The following is a 21,163-nucleotide window of genomic DNA, read 5'->3' as shown; positions in this document are numbered from 1 at the left end:
AAGTAAAATGAAATTATCAAATTTTGAAATAGTAAATATCTATTGCCAGATTACATTTGGGCTATAACATGGCTAATTAACAATTAAATGTAATTTGGTCAAAAGGGTTCGTGGTCATGCCACATCTTCAAATAATTCTATGAAAATAATAATAGAATTTATTTAAACAAAGAAAGGAATTTTTCATTGGAAAAATAATATGTTAATACAGAAAGCATAAATTATTTATTGTACTATTTATACTAAACAGGGGAAAATGAACTTTCAAAACTGGTCCTCACTTTAACTAATCTTGTCTGTGTATGTAAACAACTTCAACATTTTATCTTAAATTCATCTGTTACAAATATGAATCACATGATAAAGTTTCTATATACTGTACATGTACAAATTTTGACATACCAAAAACAGAAAAGGGAAAAAAATTTATGAAAGTGCTAAAAATGTAAGGGACAGGTAGTGCAGATCAACAAACATTTGACAGAGGAAGTACGCCATCAATTTGATCATGGCATTTGTGTACAGTGTTACAAATAATGCACACCAACTGTTTAAAACTTTGATATCTATTTTCATTTGATAATATTTTTTGACACAAACCATGCAGCCAATTTAAAAGGGAAAAAACGTGAAAGTTTTTGACTGAGCCTGTATATTAAAACTTACATATAATATTTATTATGTCAGATATATAAACAAATCCTTTAGAAAATGAAAGTTAATTTTTATAATAAAATGCTTTCTATAGACTTAAAATGACAAATTACAATACTCACACTTAGTTTATTTACTCATTATCAGAAAAAAAAATTATATTCTCAAGTATATATTTAGATCAGAAAATTATGTCACAACTTTTAATTTCTAATTGTGTAGATATATCTTCTGAAAATGAATAAATAAATCTAAAAATCTCTAAATTATTTCTTTGAATATTTTATTTTGTGGAAGGCATTTTATGGATTGATTTCATAACAAAACAAAATTTGCTTGGATTTGATCAAATGGCTTAAATCCTCAAAGCATTCAATTCCATAAAAACAAGAAATTTATCTCCGAATATAATGCAATACAGAATAATCTCCAAATAGCAGACACCATTAGAACTGAGAAGTTTGTCCACTCTACAAAAATACATGCCGGCAGCCATATTTTATTTTAACCTGGTCACTACAAGTTGAAGAGTACAATGGATTACAAAAACATCAAATTTGCATTAGAAATGTGAATATACCTGAAAGTATACAATACATATGATATATAATTAAAGTATATTTACAATATATTATTTTTTCAGCTGTAAATATCTCATTTTAATTAATTGAATCTCATTTGAATGTCAAGTTACAAAGGCAATTTGCTAGCCACTTGGAAGGGGTCAGAAAAATATTCGGAATTGTTACATTTATAATGCCATTTATGATCTAAGTGAATAATAAAAATTAGTACAGGAATTTGTCTGCTTTGTAGTTATCAAGTAGGTGTAACTTGTCAAACATTTTTGCTTTTTTCAGTAACCGATTTATTAAAAATTACACAATAACCACCACAAAGCTGTTAAAATTGTTACCACAAGTGTTTGTTGGTTTAAGTTCTAAGGTCACATTACGAAGGCAACCACTTTAAAGTATGGAAAGATATTCAGTTTTCTCACATTTATGATGTGATATTATTTATGATCTTAAGTTTCTTTCATTATTACTATACTACAGTTCTTGTCAAATGAATGAATAACTTTGGAAAAGTTTATAGTTTTATGTTATCATAAGCTTAATTCCAGCAACATGACAGCAGTTTAATAACATTAATATGTATAATGATAAACGATGATTGACAATGTAACCAGATTAAACTTCTCTAACAGATAAAGATTATTATTCGACTTCTTATAACCTGCCCTCCTCCCCTATTCCTATTTTAAGCCAGTCTTTATTTGACATCTATGATCAAAATTTGTCATCTCAAAAAGTATTTGAACAGATTCTTTGTTTTCATTTTTAAAATGTTTCGTACATAATTAATTCTTTTAGAATATCAAAGGTAGGACATTACATTTTCATAAAGTAGCTTATGGATAACGACATCTGTTATTTAGTGTCTCTTTATTTACAGATAAATATAATGGACATCCTATTTGAAGAGTCTGGAGATTGTAAAAATGTCCATTAAGTGTAGAGGTGCCTGCTATTCGGGAGTGTCCATTAATGAAGGTTTCACTGTACAGAAACACACACACGATATGAACGAAAACTCAAATTTAGTCAATCAAACAATGCAAATTAAGACTAAATCAAAGACCGAGCTGAAAACTCCTTATATAATTTCTGTAACTTCTGTTAAGTGTTAAATTTTTTTTTAAATTTGTCTGTCATGAAAATGCCCATCATTTTTTGTATCTTACAGATTATCATGTAATAAACTAAAAATAAAATTACACTCTGATGACGAATAGGGTAGATGTACCAGTTTTGGCCAGAAAACAAATTTAACTTAAAAATATAATCACAAATGAAACAAACTTTTATTGTTAACTGTGTGAACAGTTAACAATAAAAGTTTGTTTCATTGGACAGATTTGAATATGTGGTGATTATATTTTTAAGTTAAATTTGTTTTCTGGCCAGAACTGGTACATCTACCCTATATCTTTAACACTCGAAACATTTATAAAATTAGAGATTTTACACTTCTACAAAATAAGACTGTACTTATATATATTTAGTTTATTATAGTTCAAGGAATTGAACAATTAATATTTATTAATTATAATCAAAAACACACTGTTTAGGATTGAAAACGAATTTTCACATTTCAAGATCAATCTTTGAATGTTAATATATAATAATGATAAATGTTTTATTCCAATGCCTTTTTAGGACAACAACAACAAATGGCCCATTTTAATCAACATTACAAAACCCTGACCCTAATTTAATATAGAAACTGAGGTTTTGCTGACCTTGCAATACTTTTATAAATGTTACTAAATTGAATTTTGCAATAAAGGGTATTTAAGTTTATTATAATAGAGATGTATGTAAACACAATATAAATCATTTAAGTTTCAAATTAAAATTGTTAGGAAGCAATTTATTTTATAAAATACATATGATACATTAATATCAAACTCAAATTTGAACTAAAAAAAGAGAGTTAAATTACAAAATCAATGTTATGACACTATACTTTATAATTGATGAAATCTTATATATCTTACTCTAATGTAAGGTTTTTTTATTTAATAAATAAGAACAAATCTTAAGAATAAATAAATAAACAAACAGGAATATGTATACAACAAAATCCAAAGGTTGAATTTCTAACAAAGCCAAATTAATGAGTTTTTGTAATTACTTCATAAAAAAAAGAAATTTTTATCAAGTAATTACAAAAACTCATTAATTTGGCTATTTGTTAGAGTCCAAAGTACCCATCATAACCTTGCTTAATCCTAATCTTAAATTAGATAAATGCATACAAATGACAAAAAGAATCTTAATTAGACCTGTTTTATACAGGGCAGTCCATTTTGGAAGAAAATGTTAAAAAAAAATTGTTAGGAAAACATTACTACTGGTTGGAATCAAGATTAATGTCTTCTCTTTATCACAAGCTTGATTAGCTTTATCATGCAGTGGCACCACTTTTATATCTGTCCATTATTTGAAGAAAAATAATAATTGAAGTTTCCTAATAATTTTTTAGGATTTTTGTTTCTTTTTTCAATGAACTTAACAGATATCCACAGATTCATGTGTACAGTGTGGCAGCTGCATAAAACTTCAAATTATCATAATTTCTGATAAGCACATCTCTCAAAATAATGTTTTAGATAAAAGTTTGTTAGTTTCTAATGCGAAATAATAGAATAATATGCGAAAAAAAATGTGGGTTCCCATTTACAAAAATTAAGTTGACCAATTCTCGTACTGTCTATGACGAAACCAATAGTCCTATCTTGATCTTGTGGCCCTCTTAAAGTCTAACATTTTTGTTGAATGAATTTTTCTATAGGATGTGTTGAGTTATTCCAGTGGATTGATTATAATGGAATATATTTAGCCTGGGCTAGCAGTAAGCAAGCTCAGGCTTCTGAAGTAAGTTTTGCACTTTTGTGTCCAACTTTTAAAAAAATTTGCATGTTAGATTTTGATGATTTTGGTGTCAAAATGCTCAGTAGAACCCTGGCATGTGCATAAATTATTACTTGCAAAATATAATTAACTCTGAGAAAAGATATATTCAAAAAATGAAAATATCAACTTTTGCCTCTGACGCTTAATAACAAAAAAGTATTTTGACATTTTTGGGTGGATTTTTGGAATATAAAGCCAAACAGATTCTTCATATTTTTGCGGAGTTTCGTAAATTTCAATTGAACTAAGGAAAAGTTATCCAAGTTCAAAGAAAAAAGAACCAGATTTAGGTTCCTCATCCCCACAAGATGGCACCATGTTACCTTGCTCTTTGATTGCCTCTGCTGCAACTGCATGCCTGGGCCAGTACAGATTTAAACAAATTGTCATTTCCTTTTGTCAACATGTCAGCAGTTACACTCAACTCCTCTCATCCCATCAGAAATTTTCAACTTTTATGTAACTGTTTCAAATATAAGTTTCTTAGCCGTGTCAAGCAACTCACCAACACTATGCTTGAAAGACAGTTCCTTCAGTCCAGACTGAACAAACTCTCAAACGTGGATAGTTTTAACAAGCGATTCTAATTTATCCAAGAGTTTCTCCACTTAAATGCAAACTGATTTTATTTTATTATTATTTTATTTTTAGTTTAGTTTAGTTAATTTCTTTATTACACTTTACTGTACTTTTCATCATATTTTTTTTTTTCTTTTCTCAACAATAAATCACTTATAATGCTTGATTTGTGACATATTACTGCTCACCCAGGCAAACAATATCAATAAAGATTGTTTCACATTTCTCAATGTGACTTGTGTATAATAAAGTACTACTATAAGTAATCTTGAAATTAAAAATCACAAAATTGTCAGATGGAGATAATTAAAACATCATTTGAACAATCTCAAACAGTAAATGAGCAATTATTTACTGTGATGTCAAAATGTCAGGCTGCAATTTTTAATCATATTGTTAATTTATTAAATTTACAATATATGCTCTCCACCTCAAATTAGTAGTGGCTGCTCCTGTATATCATACTTTTCCTTTAACAACAGAGTTGTATCAGTCATCTATCTAACATCTTTCAGGGGAAAATTTTTGAATTGAAATAATATGACTTCCGGTTTGTATCGAAAGCTTGCATATACTTAAATCGGGGCCTCCTGCCCCTAAGGTTTTCGTATCTGGTCTCATATTTCATCTACCTACCTCTATTCTCAAGATTACGGAAAGACAGATGGACAGACAACAGTGGGAATTTATGGGAAATATTTATTAATATTTTCAAATTGCATTCCAATGAAACAAAAAATTTTAATAAAATTTAAAGAAACTGCTAATTTTTACCTTAAATCCATATGGATAACTAACAGTAATAAGAGAAAACAACTGTCTTTCAATGTTACATTAACTTTAATAATAGAAAAACTCACTAGTACTTTGGACACTGTACTGATGATGTCTTCAGGCTATGCAGTTCAAACACAAACATAACATGAACACATACATAAATACACATGCAAACAAAAACTTTTTTATAAAATAAATATTTTGGAGTTCATTCGTGTTCCATGTTTAAAGACACTCATCTTTTATTATTATTTCTTAGAAAATTTTGGGTGTGAGGTCAGATTCGACACCAAAAAACAAGACTAACCCTACACAGCTTGGGAATGGAAAGTGGGAGGGAAGTAAAACAGAGATGGTTCTAGAACATGTTCTAACCTGCCACCATGAGACAAGACTCAACTCCATCACTTTACTCAGAACAAGTAAACGTATGTTCAAATATAGATGTTTCGTTACCTCAATCAAAAAATGTTGGCGCACAGGAGTGAATGATGAGTTATCAAGGTTCTTGTGAAACTAAAGAAATCCTCAACAGAAACTTTTTAATTATTGACTAAAGCTTACAGTAAAGAATGTCTCATACATAAATGTGTTTTTGAATGGCACAGAAAATTTTTGGAAGGCAGAGAAAGTGTGAATGATGATGATTGATATCCAGACTAATTTAGCTAATCACATCAATGAGCATCCATCTTATTTGCCAGATCTTTAAAAAATAATTCTTCCATTGAGTCACATAACAGTTACATGACATATCATTTAATTCAAAAGCATTCAAGTTTTATCATCTCATTCAGTTTTATACACAATCAATTATAAATTAATTTAAAATTTTGAATCAAACTAATTGTTTTTATAACACATTTTACAAATAATTTTTTAATCTACATTATAGACTATTTTCTTTCTTTTCTAATGTTATAGTAACTTTTTTCATTAATTTTTTAATGCTAAAAACTGCACCTACAAGTAATAAAAATAGATTTCGATTATTTTCAGTATATCTTTTGAAAGCTAGTTCATTCATGACACCTGCAAAATAGTTTACTCTAATCCAATATTTCTACTTAACTATAATTAAATTGTTTGTATGAAAATACCTTGAAAGGTGAACACAGGTTATATGATGGAGTGGGCTATGCACCAATTTTAAATTGCAAATTATTAACTCAAACACATTTTTCAATGTGTAAAGACCTGTCTGTCTATATATATATATATATATATATAAACAGGTAAATTTGTACAATATAATAGTAAAATTTATTAAACAAAACCACTATTTCTGCTCATATAACAAAAGTGTGAAACCAAATCTATTTGGATTCAAAACAGAAGTCTTGATCATAACATGATAAATGTTCTAAACTGCAAGGTTCTTCTGAATGCTAAGAAAAAGATAATCAACCTAAAAGATAAAAATTTAAAATCAGATATATTTTACCTAGAGAAATTTCAATTTATTTTACTTACTTTGCAAGTATGTGCTATTTTATTCTTGTAAAACCCACTTTATTCCCCTTTTTAACTTGCACAAGCAAATCTATGGTAATGTTATCATAACTAGTTGAAATGTCCATAACCTGATAATGGGTTTAAAAATGCTATGTAATTGTTATTATTGCTTCATTAAGCTATTTTTAGTTGATTTAATAAAACTTGCATTATTTTTGATTTTATTATTATGAAACTTTATGTAAAACAAATGTAACAAAATTAAATCATTAAGAGATCATGAATGAATTGACAGCTTTAATATCATACAAACTTTACAAACAACTCAAATTTGCACAAAGTATAGGACTGAACTGTTCAGATTTTTTAAATCCATTCGTATTAGTGATGGGTAAAATAATTACTTGTAGATAACAGTAGCAAGTTGTTATTGTTATTTAAAAATAACTGTTAAAACTAACAACTGTTACTAGTGCTGTGCAATGGCTTCAAAACGATTGATGGTTTTGTGCAATCATTGACATTGGATGGACAGCTTCTGGCTAAAGTCTAGTTTTGTTTTATTTTTGACATTTTCCACTGTGAGCACTAAGAGAACATTTTTAATCACGCTCCACCACGTATTCGGCTAGGTTGAAAACAGATAATAAGAGATGTGATTCAACATATCCGGGACAAATCACCCACTAAAAATACTGTTTCCAACCTCGAACACCTGGGGCCATATTCTGGTCACTAATCTCTCGTCTCTTCTTTTGGAAACAAATGACGTCAAAACGAGAGACAAATTTTGTTTCTCAGAGACAGAGGTGATTCTAGTCACTTAACAAATTCATCTTTGTTAATGACGTCACTATTCTACTATGTTGATTATACATGTTCAGGTTATCTGTGAGCACAACACAATATAGAATTTTAACCAATGGAATTGTAAAATTTTTGAAAATGCAGAGTACATAATTATAGACCACATGATAAAGATTGTACACGTTCAAATAAAGCATGTAATTCTGATGAAGTTACGTTTTTTATATAATGTTTTTACAGATTATAATGTCAAATTGCCTCTTAACAAATAAAAACTTTAATAACTTAATACCCTGTTCGTACCGAGCATTTCAATCTAGATTGTGACCAAGGTCGGCAACTACGCCTTGGTGTGACCTCCCTCAACCATTTCAATCTCGACTGAAATAGGTTCAATTGCGATCAACTCAAGACAGTTCTTGAAACTAGATCCAGTCGTAAGAGAGATCCCAGAATACCACACACGCGAGAAAATACAAGATAGCTGAGAAACATGTGTCAGGCTATCAACAGAGAAATAAAAAAGATAGATGTCATTGTCTCTCCAAATACAGTGTCTATTGTAAGATATATGACAAGAAAAGTACTGTATTTATTTCTAACCAAAACTTCCATTTTGTTCATTGGTGTTCATGACTTATCGCATAGTTATGTCAGTTTTATCATTGCATGTAATAGCCGAATTCTTTCTCAAGCGGACTGCCTGTGTGAACAGCAACAGTCACAATCAGATTATAGGTAAATTGAAATCAAAGTGAGTCGTGGATTGTGTGCGAACCTAGTATAAGTTAGAAAAGAGTGCATACTTAGTTAAGAAGAAATTAGATAGTAATATTTTGAAAAATACTTAGAGACACAGATAAGATTAACATCATATTCAATAGTTCAGTAACTGATGTAGGATAATTACAAAAAATGGAATCAGTGGCATTCCCAAGTAGGCACTGGAAAAAAAATCAGAAACATTTTCTCTCTCAAAATATTCTTTCCCAGGATAGAGAACATTCTCTAATACGATTGTACAGTGCAAGTAGCATCCAGTCATCCATATTGTATATAATGAAATTGAAGCAAAAAACGAAAAGACAACTATCCGTTCATCTCTGTGAGATGAGAGAATCTTCGAGAGAAAAAGTCATCCAGTTGTTTGGAGAGACGCGATGATCTCTCGAAACATAGACAAACGATTAGCCAATCAGTGACTGGCTTGTGACATAGACACTTTCTCTCAGAAAGGAGAGATGATGACCAGAATATGGCCCCTAGGTTTCCCAAGTTGGCAGGAAGTAGCTTAATGAGTTATAGTGTTTTTTTCTCTTTTTCTACAATTTCTTATTCTGACTGTTCTCCAGTTCTTTTACTTATACAGTAACATATATCATGGGATGTACTGTACTTTGTATAGAATGTTATTTTTATTCTAAAATAACAACTTGTTCTTGCTTTTTTAAAATAACAGTTAAAAAGTAACAGGTTGTTGAATAACAATTCATATTCATCAATTTTGCATAAATACAAATTTCAATGTTATGTTATACCATGCAACAGAGATTATGCTACTATAATAGTGTGACATTTTTGCTAATGAATGTAATTAAGCAAAGAATATATTGAAAAACTAATTTGCATGTATTTCAAAATTCTGATAGGACAGGTTTATGAGCACAGTTAGTAAAACTAGGCTAATTACATTCAATGATAGTACTTTATACATTATTTGACAATAAATAAAAAAATATTGAGAACTAACATGTTCTGAATTACAATGTTAGCATCTAACTTATGAGTTTTATAATAGTAACTATGTGAAGATTTGACCTCATTGATTGTAAAACTGGGTCAAATTATCAGAAAGGCCAATTCACAGATATAAATAAAGAGCAATAATAAAAAATGTCCTTACTGATTATCTGCAAAATGCTCAGTAAATAATTTAGATATTATTTTTAATTTTGAAACTTCAAAATGTTAAAAAATGAAAACTTTTCTTTTTACTAATAATTTAATTATAAATGTTGCATTTACAATAAAATACATGTATCTCTGTACTTTTTAATTTTAACATATTTGCTGTTAAATTGAACCCTCAAACATTAATGATAGAAACATGTTCACAAATTTGAACCATCAACACTTGATAAACCAGTCTAAAAATCTACATGTAAGTTAACTCAACTTAGCAGTCTGATAACAACTTGAGAACTCCAATTATTATGCCTTTGTGTCCTTTATTATAACTTAAATTTATCTTTGTATACTAGTACATTTATCAATTAACAGGACTTATTATACCGGAAAATTATGGATGCAGATTGTAGAAAGTGCTTTATGAATGCCTACTGAGGAGGGACAAACAAGTCCGAAACACAAACTTAAAGTGTATGTGTTCGAGTGAACTAAATAAAAAATATTATTTCTGATCTGTAAGACTAAATATCTGCATCCATAATTTTCCAGTATAATAAGTCCTGTTAATTGATAAATGTACTAGTATACAAAGATAAATTTAAGTTAAAAAAAAACTTGAGAACCTTTAAATAGTAATAATGCAAAAAAAAATTTACCATTTGTCATTAATATTCAATATTAATATTTAATAAAAAAACTTCATTTTAATACAAAGGTTATTCTAAAAGTAAAGAACATTTGTCTCTCTAGATATTTTTATTTAAGATAATGAAACAAAACTCATTTTACAACACACATGATACCTTAGCTATTTTTCTGCATGTCACCATACAAATTTAAACATTTGTCAAAATAACTTATCACCAGTTTTTCTATGCCTTCTGTACACACTGTTACCACCAAGTTCTTGAACCAGTCATTAACAGCCTCTTTCAGTTCATTGTCACTTCCATAGTGGTTCCCAGCCAAAAAAACCCTTCAATTTGGGAAAAACATGGCAATCACTTGGAGCTAGGGTTTCTCATTTTCCAGTCTTTTGCTTGTCCTGGAATTCCGGAAAAAAAGTGATCTGTTTCCTGGGATCCCGGGATATAATTAATTATTTTTAAAATATAAAAAATATCTTTGAAATTGAATGATATAATTATTTTTCATTTTTAAACGTAATTTAATATGTTTTGCAACCTCCAAAATCATAATATTAATAATGCTGTGTAAAATATATATTAAAAATACCTTTGAATCTTTTGAATTATGTAGAAATTTTCATCACAAATAGAAAAAAACGTATTAAAGTTTGTTGGAAACTGCTTACAAAAAAATGCCTTTGAATTGAGTTGAAAATTTAAAGAAAAAATAAACTTAGATCAAACTTCTAACTTAGAAGGTAATTTTCGTTTTTTAAATAAAACATAATACAAAACATTATTGTAAATTTTTTATAATAAGATTTTGAAAACCAGATATGGTCAATATTCCAATCACCTAATCTGGTTATTATTTTAATAATGAAAAGTTCTGTTACTGAAAATGCCCTTTCCAATTCAATGGATGTGGGTGGAATTGTCTTTAATGCATTTAAGGGAAGACAAATGTTGTTTTTTTTCACCCACAGTGTCGAAGCAGGCCGTGCCGTGCTATAATGTAGAGAGGCGGCCACATCAGGCGACACTGTAAGGGAGCAGCGTTTAAGGGGTGCCATAAGCAGCATTTAAGAGACAGCATTTTGAAGACTTTCATCATACTGAGAAAATCTACATCACGGCCCTGTGTCGAAGATTTCTAGTTCATTTTCAAGATGCGTTGTAGTACTTCTTTTGCTCTAAAGTATTCTTGATTTGTCTACCTCAGCTGCTTTAATAGCGGTATCAAGCTTATAGCCCAATAATTCGGCAGTTCATTATCCTGAAGAAGCACAATGCCTCTGGACAACAATCCTTGCCACTTGTTTTGAATGGTGTGGCATAGTTGGTGAAGGGTCTGACAATAGGCCGCTGCATTTATGGTCTCCTCTGTAAATTTCAATAGGGCAAACTTTTTTCATATTCAAAAAGCATATTACACTATGAACCTCACACTTGGCAGGATGTTTAATTTTGTCACACTATAAACAGTAAACAACCATTGCGACTCACTGTTAGCATCAGACTGATGCGAAAAAATGGGAAAGTCTATGACACGGCAGTGGGGGTGGTGGGAGAACTGCATGGCTCATCAGATCAAAACATTATTTTCTTTTAGAATGTCCCTCGTACTTACCATATTTCAGTATTATTTTAATAAGTATTAATTTAAGTGGATAAAAAGCTTTATTACTATTTTTTGAAAATGTCATGCTCAGCTGATACTGGTGCCAAGTGCTATGCCAGACTAAAGTCAAGGCATCGCTACCCAAACAAGTGTAACATTAAGCTTCTGTGTTATTTGATGAGTGCGTCCATATCTAAAAAACTTCTTAACAATTGAAGTGATCTTAACAATGTTACATGTGTTCAAATATCATGGCTTTCTGTAGTGTCATGCATATGTCTTTATTTAATGTTTTTAAATTTTTGTGTAATGTATGTGGAATGACACCAATGGAAGAGAGGACAACAGCCACAACAAACACAGTTGCCTTATTTTATGAGTGAGTGTATTTGTTGATTTTTCAGTATCAGCATTTTTCATGTTACGAGTGTTTGGAATGAAGATATCAATTATATAAGTAATCTTATTGCATTTACAATGAAAGTAATGTCAGGTCTATTGTGATGAACTGTTTTATCTGTAATTATGGCTCTGTTATATTGTTTTATGTATGTCATTTTTTAATACTGTCTATGGAGTATATTCGTACTATGGTACGAGTGTCTAATAATGCAAGCTATTGATATATTATATTTGCTATTTGACTATGGCTATGTAAATATTCTGTTTGTGCTAACAACTTGTAACCAGAAGTTGTATTCTTCCTGGCAGAATGTCAATTTTCTGCAAGAATCAGTTCTTTTGTTTGATCACTCGTCATATTGAAGAAAATCTTTAGTGAAGATCTTTAGAAAATCTCTGCAATGAGGTTCTTGTGTTACGATGTCCATTAGGAGGAGGGAAAGTTTAGATCCATAAACTGAAGATAGTTGTTCTCTTCAGAAAGGTGCACCTTAATCAATACAAAGTGAGTGGCACTACTCAGGCTTTCTCCAAGAGATATGAAGAGGTGGGACAGAAACAAGTTGAAGGAGTTTTTCCACAGAAGTTCAGAGTCAATCCACTTGAGAAAAATGGCACAAGATCATGAAACATCAAAAAGTAACTTGATGGCAAAGGAACTTTGTAAAAACATTTCAAAAAGGAACCTGTCAAGAAGAAACTTAATTGCCAGAAACAGGAACTTAAGTAATAATTTACCTAGTGCTTTAACATATTGGATGATCAACATTTTCTCTATTGCATGTGACATGTTGAATTTTTGTCAATGTTAAGCCTAACAAAAATTACACATTTTTGAAAAAAATAATTGTGGCTATTGTATTGTCTGAAATGATTTTTTTTTATTTTGCACAAACAAAATAGATATATTAATAAATATAATAACCAAAAAATTATATTTCAATAGTTAGTTTTAATATAAAAATTATAACAACTAGCAACATCTAGTTTCAAAAATGTTCCAATGCTGAAACAAGATTTCTTGAGTCAACTGGTCAAGGTCAGAGGTTACAAAATTATTACATAAATTATTTTTTAAAAAACAAACATTTTCAGCATCATCATCAGTTCTTTTCAATTATAAAAGCAGAAAAAAGAATTTGAAAGAGTTTCCAAACATTTGTTAGAATTTTAACATAGCTAATGATAATGGAGTGGTCTATACATTTGGAAATTTATATTGGCAGATATCAAACAAATTCTTTTGAATTCTTCTTTCTTTTTGTGTATCTGATGACAGCCAATGAAGAGAACTGATGATTAAACATTTGCTTTTAAGAAAATAATTGCTGGAAGTAGTATTAAAGAACTAGATAAATTATTAGTTATCTTATTAAATTATTATAGAATTATTCAATATGAATGTTTTCAAGGACCTTAAGTGCAAATTCCTCAAAAAACTGGAACTTTTCTACTAAGCCACAATAGATCACCTTCCTTACTTATCCAGAAAATTTTTATTAGCATAGCGGTGACACCCCATTACGGGAGAGACCGAAATTATAAGAGTTTACAATGATTGAAAGTTAAGATAAGAACCCTAGAAAAACTTTAAATATTCTGTACCAACAAGAAAAGGACATATATATAACAGTAATAAAAATGAAACATTACCACTAGCATGGCAACATTTAATTGACAATCCCCTAATGCTGAGGTTCCCAACTTACTTTTTTATGAAGGAACCCTTTTTTTTCCTTAATAAAAATGTTGGAACCCTGCAGATATCAATACTAGATAGCAACTTTACACCAAAACTAAAATTAAATATAATCAAAATTGATTAATTAAAATTAAAATCAAATCAATTGAAAATTAAAACAATGTCTTTAAAAACCATTTAAAAGTTGTTTTGAAATTTTCAAATTGTAAATCAAATTTATTTTTAAATTCGCATTATTTGTATGAGGTGGTGACAGAACATTGTGCTTTTAATATATATATATATATATATATATATGTATGTATGTTATGGACAAAGTGATTAATATGGGCATTATAAATAATGACCAACAAAATCGGGCATTGTAATAAATTTCAATAATTTATCAAATTGACCAGTCATTATGAATACTGCTATCATCTAGTTGGGCAAAGTGACGATAATACGTTGAGGAGTGATCATCCAAAATATGCTAGCCAATCGGCACTTGCATCCTAGTTGAGCATGAATATTGCATTTAGTACCAAATTTGGCAGCAGTTGCAACTGTTTGTGCTCCCGACGAATTCCTCCCAGAGAGAAGCCGCCGGCAGGCCGCCGATTGTTTAACATCACTAGTTATTTATTTACAGTGGTTCTTGAACCCATGTATCAATAACTAATATGTATCAATATCTAGTGACGTTACACAATCAGTGGCATGCCAGCGGCTTCTCTCCGGGAGGAATCCGTCGGGAGCACAAACAGTTGCGGCCACCGCCATGATGGTGCACATAGGTAAAATTTTACCATTTAATTAATATAGTTAATAGAACTTAGTTTTAAAAAATTACATGTTTTTTTTAAAATACTTTGAAATAATTCACAAAAAATAAATATTTCGAAGCAATCGTCCAACTAAAGCCAAATATTAATTGGGCTAGAAATGGCTATAATATTAATAATGGCTTGGAAATGGGAATTATGATAGATAGCCTCCAAGAGTCAGGAGAAGTATGTTCTGTCCATATTCTGTTAAACAGATTCAGAAGATTACTAAGGGAATTGTCTGAAAGACTTTTAATCATGCTGTAGTGGATTTTATCCGGGCCTACAGCAGTATTCCCCGAGCAAGAGATTGCTGTACATAGTTCTATTCTGCTGAATGGCACATTATATTCCTCATTAGACGAGGAGTGAAAGTTTAAGTACTGTTTTTCACTTTGGGCTTTATAAACCTGAAAATCCCTTGTATACATAATATTACTGGATGAAGAGGAAAACATCTCACCTAACAAATCAGCAATACCTTGTATATCACTGATTATTGTGCCATTATTTTCCAACATGGACAGGGAGTGAGAAGCATATTTCCCATTAATTTTATGAATTTTATCCCAGACTGCTTTTGAGCTGGTGGAAGATGTTATGCCAGATACATACTTCCTCCAAGAATCTCTTTGCCTTTGCTTTTTTAAAAGCAACCAAATTGTTAGCAGTGGGGTATCTTCTGAAAATCCCCCATGCTTTCTTTTGTTTTTTAAATGCTGCCTCGCAATTCTCATCCCACCATGGTTTCAGATGCTTTGGATATCTGGTTGATGTTTTCCCCATTGTTTTTTCAGCTACATGAATAATACTCGATATGACAGCTTCAACTGCACCATTGATATCTGCAATATTAATCATTTCATCAAAAATGTTGGCCATAGAGGAAATAGCAGGCCAGTCAGCTGTTTCCAGTTTCCAGCTTGGTGGACGGGTGTTCCACAGCTTTCTCTGCCTCAGTATTTTAGAAATATTGGGAAGTGGTCACTCGAGAGTGAATTAGATCCTACCTCCCATGTAAATGCTGAAAACAGGTTTGGACTAGCTAATGATAAATCAATGGCAGTGAATGTTCTTGTTGGGGCATGGAAGTATGTCACTTCTCTGGTATTAAATAAATACAGTTGGTGATTTCCTATAAATCTCTCAATGGCCCTGCCACGACGATTGATGTCGGGACTGCCCCACATTGGATTGTGGCCATTGAAATCACCAAGTAAAAGGAGTGGAGTTGGCAGCTGTTCAACCAAGGCATCCAATTCATCTTTATCGACTCTGACATCTGATGGCAAGTATATGGAACAAACTGTGACAGTTACTCCAATTGAAATTCTGACTGCCACAGCTTGCAGCTCTGTTGTTATTTGTACCGGTAAGGACATTTGTTATTTGTACTGGTTTCAAACCGCATCCCGTAGAGATGCGGTTTGAAACCAGAATACCCACACCTCCACTGGCGCAGTTGTGGCTATCATCATCCTTGCAGTAGAGATCAAATCCTTTTAAAGAAATTTTTTCTCCAGGTTTGAGATGTGTTTCCTGGAGTACCATGCAGAGAGATGGGGTAGATGATGTCAGGTGTTTAATGTCAAAGAAGTTTTTGCGGAAACCACGACAGTTCCATTGGATTATTTTATAATCCATTATGTGTTTGAGGCAGCATTCTTCACAAGTGTGTCCCTCTTCAGTTTCACTGAGGATTTTCCTTTTGGTGGTGAGGTTGGTTGGGTCACAACCATATTAGTCTCTTCATCAGAGAAGTCAGAGAACTCACTCAGACTGAGTGTCTGATTTTTTAACTGATTTAGAGAGGGCTACTTTCACTTTTTGCTTGTTAAGTGGGTTTTTATTGGCCTTTTTTGAACCCACATTTCTTGTTATTACCCCTGTTTTAGGTAGGGGTGTTTTGGACTTTTTGCTCTCCTTTTCTGGTGTTTGGGTAGATGGCTGTATTAAACATTTCGCACGGCGAGTAAAGGATTCACTTGGAGAGACCAAGATATCTGTTTGAACTCCACAAGTCTTTGTGGATTTCAAGACAGCAGCATATGTCTTCTGCTTCAGTGGTGCACTTGAAGTGACCATGCGGCGAGCCTCTGGGTATGGTAGGTTATTAATGGTTTTCACTTGCTGGATCTCTTTCTCTCTCTGCCATGCAGGGCATTTTCAGGAGTAGGCAGGATGGGTGTCTTTACAGTTCACACAGCATGGGGTACTTTTACATTCAGTACTCTCGTGACCTTCAGTCCCACACTGTGCGCATATGCTTTTCCCTCAGCAAGATGTTTGTGAATGTCCAAATTGCTGGCATTTAAAGCAACGCAGTGGATTTGGAACATACAGGCAAACTGGATAGCGTAGATACCCTGCTGTAATAACAGATAAAAAAGTCAGTTTATTAAAAGTCAAAATAAGATGTTTGGTAGGAATCAACTTGCCATCCCGACTAATGGAGATGCGTCGGACAGCAGTGACACCTTGGTCTGAAAGTCCGAATCTGAATATCTGATTCATCTTCAGACATCAGATCAATCTCAGATATCACACCACGTGATGAATTCAAACTTCCATGTGGTGCGACTGTGAATTCAATTTCTCCCAAATTCTTTATAGCTAAAAGTTTTGCTGATTGTTGAGGTGAGGCAGTTTCTACCAGTAGGTCCCGACCTCAATTTCTGTGTTTTCTTCAGGTGCCCAATGGTTGATTCAAATAATTTCTGAATCAAAAAAGGAAAGCATTTCGACAGAGGTTTTTCTCCAGTAGCATGCACTATCAAGTAGGATGGCTGACCGGTAGTGTTTTCATTTGTGTTTTTAGGCGTGTCTGGATTTTTTGAGGTTTTAGAATCCATGATTGAGGAATGATATTTCGGCTCCTAGTGACCCCACCTACCATGGGGCCCGACAAGGGGAGGCCGTCACATGAGAGACTCCCATAGACCGTCACAACAGGGTTTCCCAGGAGCTATACACCCTCACAATGCAGTCAAGAAGAGCACACCTTGTCTGATGTGTCCGCCCTGTCTGCATCGATCAGTTGACTCCAGGCCGAGGTCAAGAATGACTCAGCAGACCAGCCGATTGACTCAAACGGAGCCTGATTTGAGCCTCCCGTTTATCTGAAGCAAGGGCCAAAGTAGTGTGTTGGGGACGTTATGTTGCCCCTCAACTACCAGGCCCTTTCTGGCATATGGGTCACCACGCACAGCAAACACGTGGGTGGGCATTCAGATCCCAGGGATGGTAAAGAAAGTTACTAAACCATCTCTGGGAGGTCCCCTCACCACGGACAGGAACCCACATCGAGGGGCTCTACGTCTTCCTCCAAACAGTTCTTTCCCAGAAAATTCTTGCATTTTAGAAATTAATTTCCACTATATTGATATGATCAATTATTTCCACTATCCTACTGTATGTCTGCATAATTCTAAAATAAAAGAGCTTGAAAAATGTATTATCCATATATACAGATGACTCTCATAATTTTTGAAAGTGCTTGTTTTTAAGTTTGGTCTATTTAATATAGAGTCATTTATAGGCCTACCAGAACAGATTTTACATATATTATCATACAGAATTAGAACAATTCATATATATTATAATACACTTACTATTTATAGCATATAAACTATTCTATTTAGTTATTATTTACTATTGATTTTCTCAGATTTTACATTTTTCTGGTAACATACTGAATGTCCTCTTGCCTCTACTATTTTGTTTTTTCCCAAGAAGTTGAGCAGTAATTTCTTATCAAGAAGTGGATAATTATTAACAAAATAACAAAGCAGCCTTAGAAATTCAACAAACACAAATACTGAAAAACTTAATATGTGCCAGTACTGTAACTATTGCTCTTGCAAAAAAAAATTTTCTGCCACCTAATACAATAAGTCATGTCATTTATAGCTATTAATGGTGATTTTAACACTGAATAACATATGATTGATGAACACCCTTTCTTTTATAATTTGTAAGCATGTGATGTTTAGTTTAAATTCATATAGGCATTTAAGCTGATATCAAAGTGCAACTGTTTTGACATTACTGTAGTTCCACTCACATTTTCAGAAGCAATGACAACTACATCACCACTCAGTGGAAAAATAAAAAAAATTCCTGCAAAGAATATATACGTGGGCATTCCAGAAATTACCTTATGTTTTGGATGCTAGAAATATGGGGTTGCCAAAGTGGTCAATATAACATTATTGGGAGGTCAATGGAAAAATTGAAACTAAAAATCACAAATATAACTACATGTATTATTATGTTTTTGAATATTGTTTCAATGAATTTAATGGTACAATGTTTTGCAGACTTAAAAAATATTGATATCCCAGAATGGATTATGGCACCATTTTCCACTCAAATTGAAAATGTCGACATCAACTTGCAAATATGAATTTATTGAATTATTAGCTAACCTTGAAGCAAAATTGTTTTTTAAAAATTTAAATTCAAGCAATTGCTGGACAAATACAAATATAACACAAAAATATACAAAACTTTGTGATATGGTAAATCCTTTGATAATTCAATCTTAACCAAACAGAGAAATAAGTTGAATGTGGAACTTCCAGGCGATTTAAACCTAAGACTTACAAATTTTTAACCAAATATTGCTAATCTTGCTAAGAATCATCTAACTCATCCGTCTGTTACAAAAATTATTATTAACATATATACAATAAATGTAAAAAATGTACTAAAATAGTAAGAGCTTTTTTTTGCTTGTAACACAAACTTTTTGGTGGGGGTCAATGTGAGGATCAGAAAAGTTGTAGGGATCAATGATCAAAAAAGTTTGGCTACCCCTGGGCTAGAGCCACCATTTTGGTGTCAGAGCATCCCCTCACTCATTACACATTCAGCTGTGTTAATGTGTGATTTGTGTTGCTTCTGCTTTGTCTACTGTGAATTTTTAAAATGTATGCTGCAATTAAAAATCCTGCAAATTGTGAAGTGCAGTCAGTAATTAAGTTTTTGTTGAAACCCACAAACCAGTTGAAATGCATCGGCAACTTTGTGAGGTGTGTGGAAACAACATAATGAATGAAGGCAGAGTGAGGCAGTGATGCATTATGTTTAAAAATGGCCACACTAATGTTCACAATAAAAAGTGAAGTGGCTGATCAAGCATTTTGACTAATGAACTGGTGACAAAAATCAATGGAAAGATTTGTGAAAAACCACTGCTTTACACTTACAGAGCTCTCATTTGAGTTTCCAAAATTTCACAGAGTTTGTTCTAATGCATAAGCTAGGCTACCGTAAGTTGTGCGCCAGATAAATTGTCAGATGACCATAAAAAAATAGTGCATGGCAACATCGTTGACATTTCTGAAAGCCTACTACAGAGATGGTGACTCACTTCTTGATCTTGTTGTAACTGGAGATGAGACTGGGATAAAACGTGAATTTCAAGACAAAAAAATCAGTCTATGGAGTGGGGACACAAGTTCTCTCACAAAACCAAGGAAATGTTTGCAAACATTGTCAGAAAGAAGGATCATGACGACCGGTTTTTGGGACAGGAAAGGTGTGTTTCTGGTGGATTTCCTTGAACATGGTTCAACAATAAACTCTGAGAGATATTGTGAAACATTAAAAAAGTTAAGAAGAGTGATTCAAAACAAACATCAAGAAAAACTGAGTTCCAAGATTTTGTTTTTTCATGACAATGCCCGCCTGCACACAGCCAATCGCACTTGACAGCTCTTGGATGATTTTGGATGGAAGATCTTGATCATCTCTGAACAGTCCAGATCTTGCATCAAGTGATTACCATTTCTTTCCATGCATAAAGTTGTTGCTCATAACGCAGTGCTTCAATGTTGACACAGAACTGCAGGCAGGCGTAAATGAGTGGTTGAAGTCTCAGGCAGCAAAATTCTATAACGATAGAATTAATAAGCTGGTGCACAGTTATAATAAGTGCCTTAATTTGAACAGTGACTATGATGAAAAATAGTTGAACAGTGTGACTTTCAAATGTACATAATAAAAAATATTTCCTTTCACTTATGTTTTATTTTATTCTAAAACATAAGTTACTTTCTGGATTGCCTGCATACAAGAACTTCATTTTTTATCTGTCATTATTTATACCTTGAATCTGCCTAACATAATGAAATATAGAATTTTTGGTTGAATATTTAACAAGTCACTCAACTAGTATATCATCATTATGAATTGACTGTTCATCCTCTTGTTTGGAGAAAGTTTGTTTCTGAAATAGTTATGGGATATTATCAGATTATTTCTAAAATTGTTCTAGAGGATTTTTTCCCTCTAGAGCAGGGATGGCAAACCTTTTAGAGTCCGCATGCCATATTGTA

General features: G+C 32.0%; 1 protein-coding gene across 2 annotated transcripts in view; it reads right to left on the bottom strand.

Moving 5' to 3' along the window:
- Positions 1–21,163, bottom strand: part of Cul1 (cullin 1) — an 88,890-nt gene that overhangs the window by 40,638 nt on the left and 27,089 nt on the right. The gene's annotated exons all lie outside the window — the stretch shown is intronic.

The sequence above is a fragment of the Centruroides vittatus genome, unplaced genomic scaffold, assembly GCF_030686945.1.
Source record: "Centruroides vittatus isolate TY-2023 unplaced genomic scaffold, ASM3068694v2 contig_602, whole genome shotgun sequence".
NCBI lineage: Eukaryota > Metazoa > Arthropoda > Arachnida > Scorpiones > Buthidae > Centruroides > Centruroides vittatus.
Note: the sequence above shows the minus strand (reverse complement) of the source record. Positions and strands in the feature narration are given on the sequence as shown.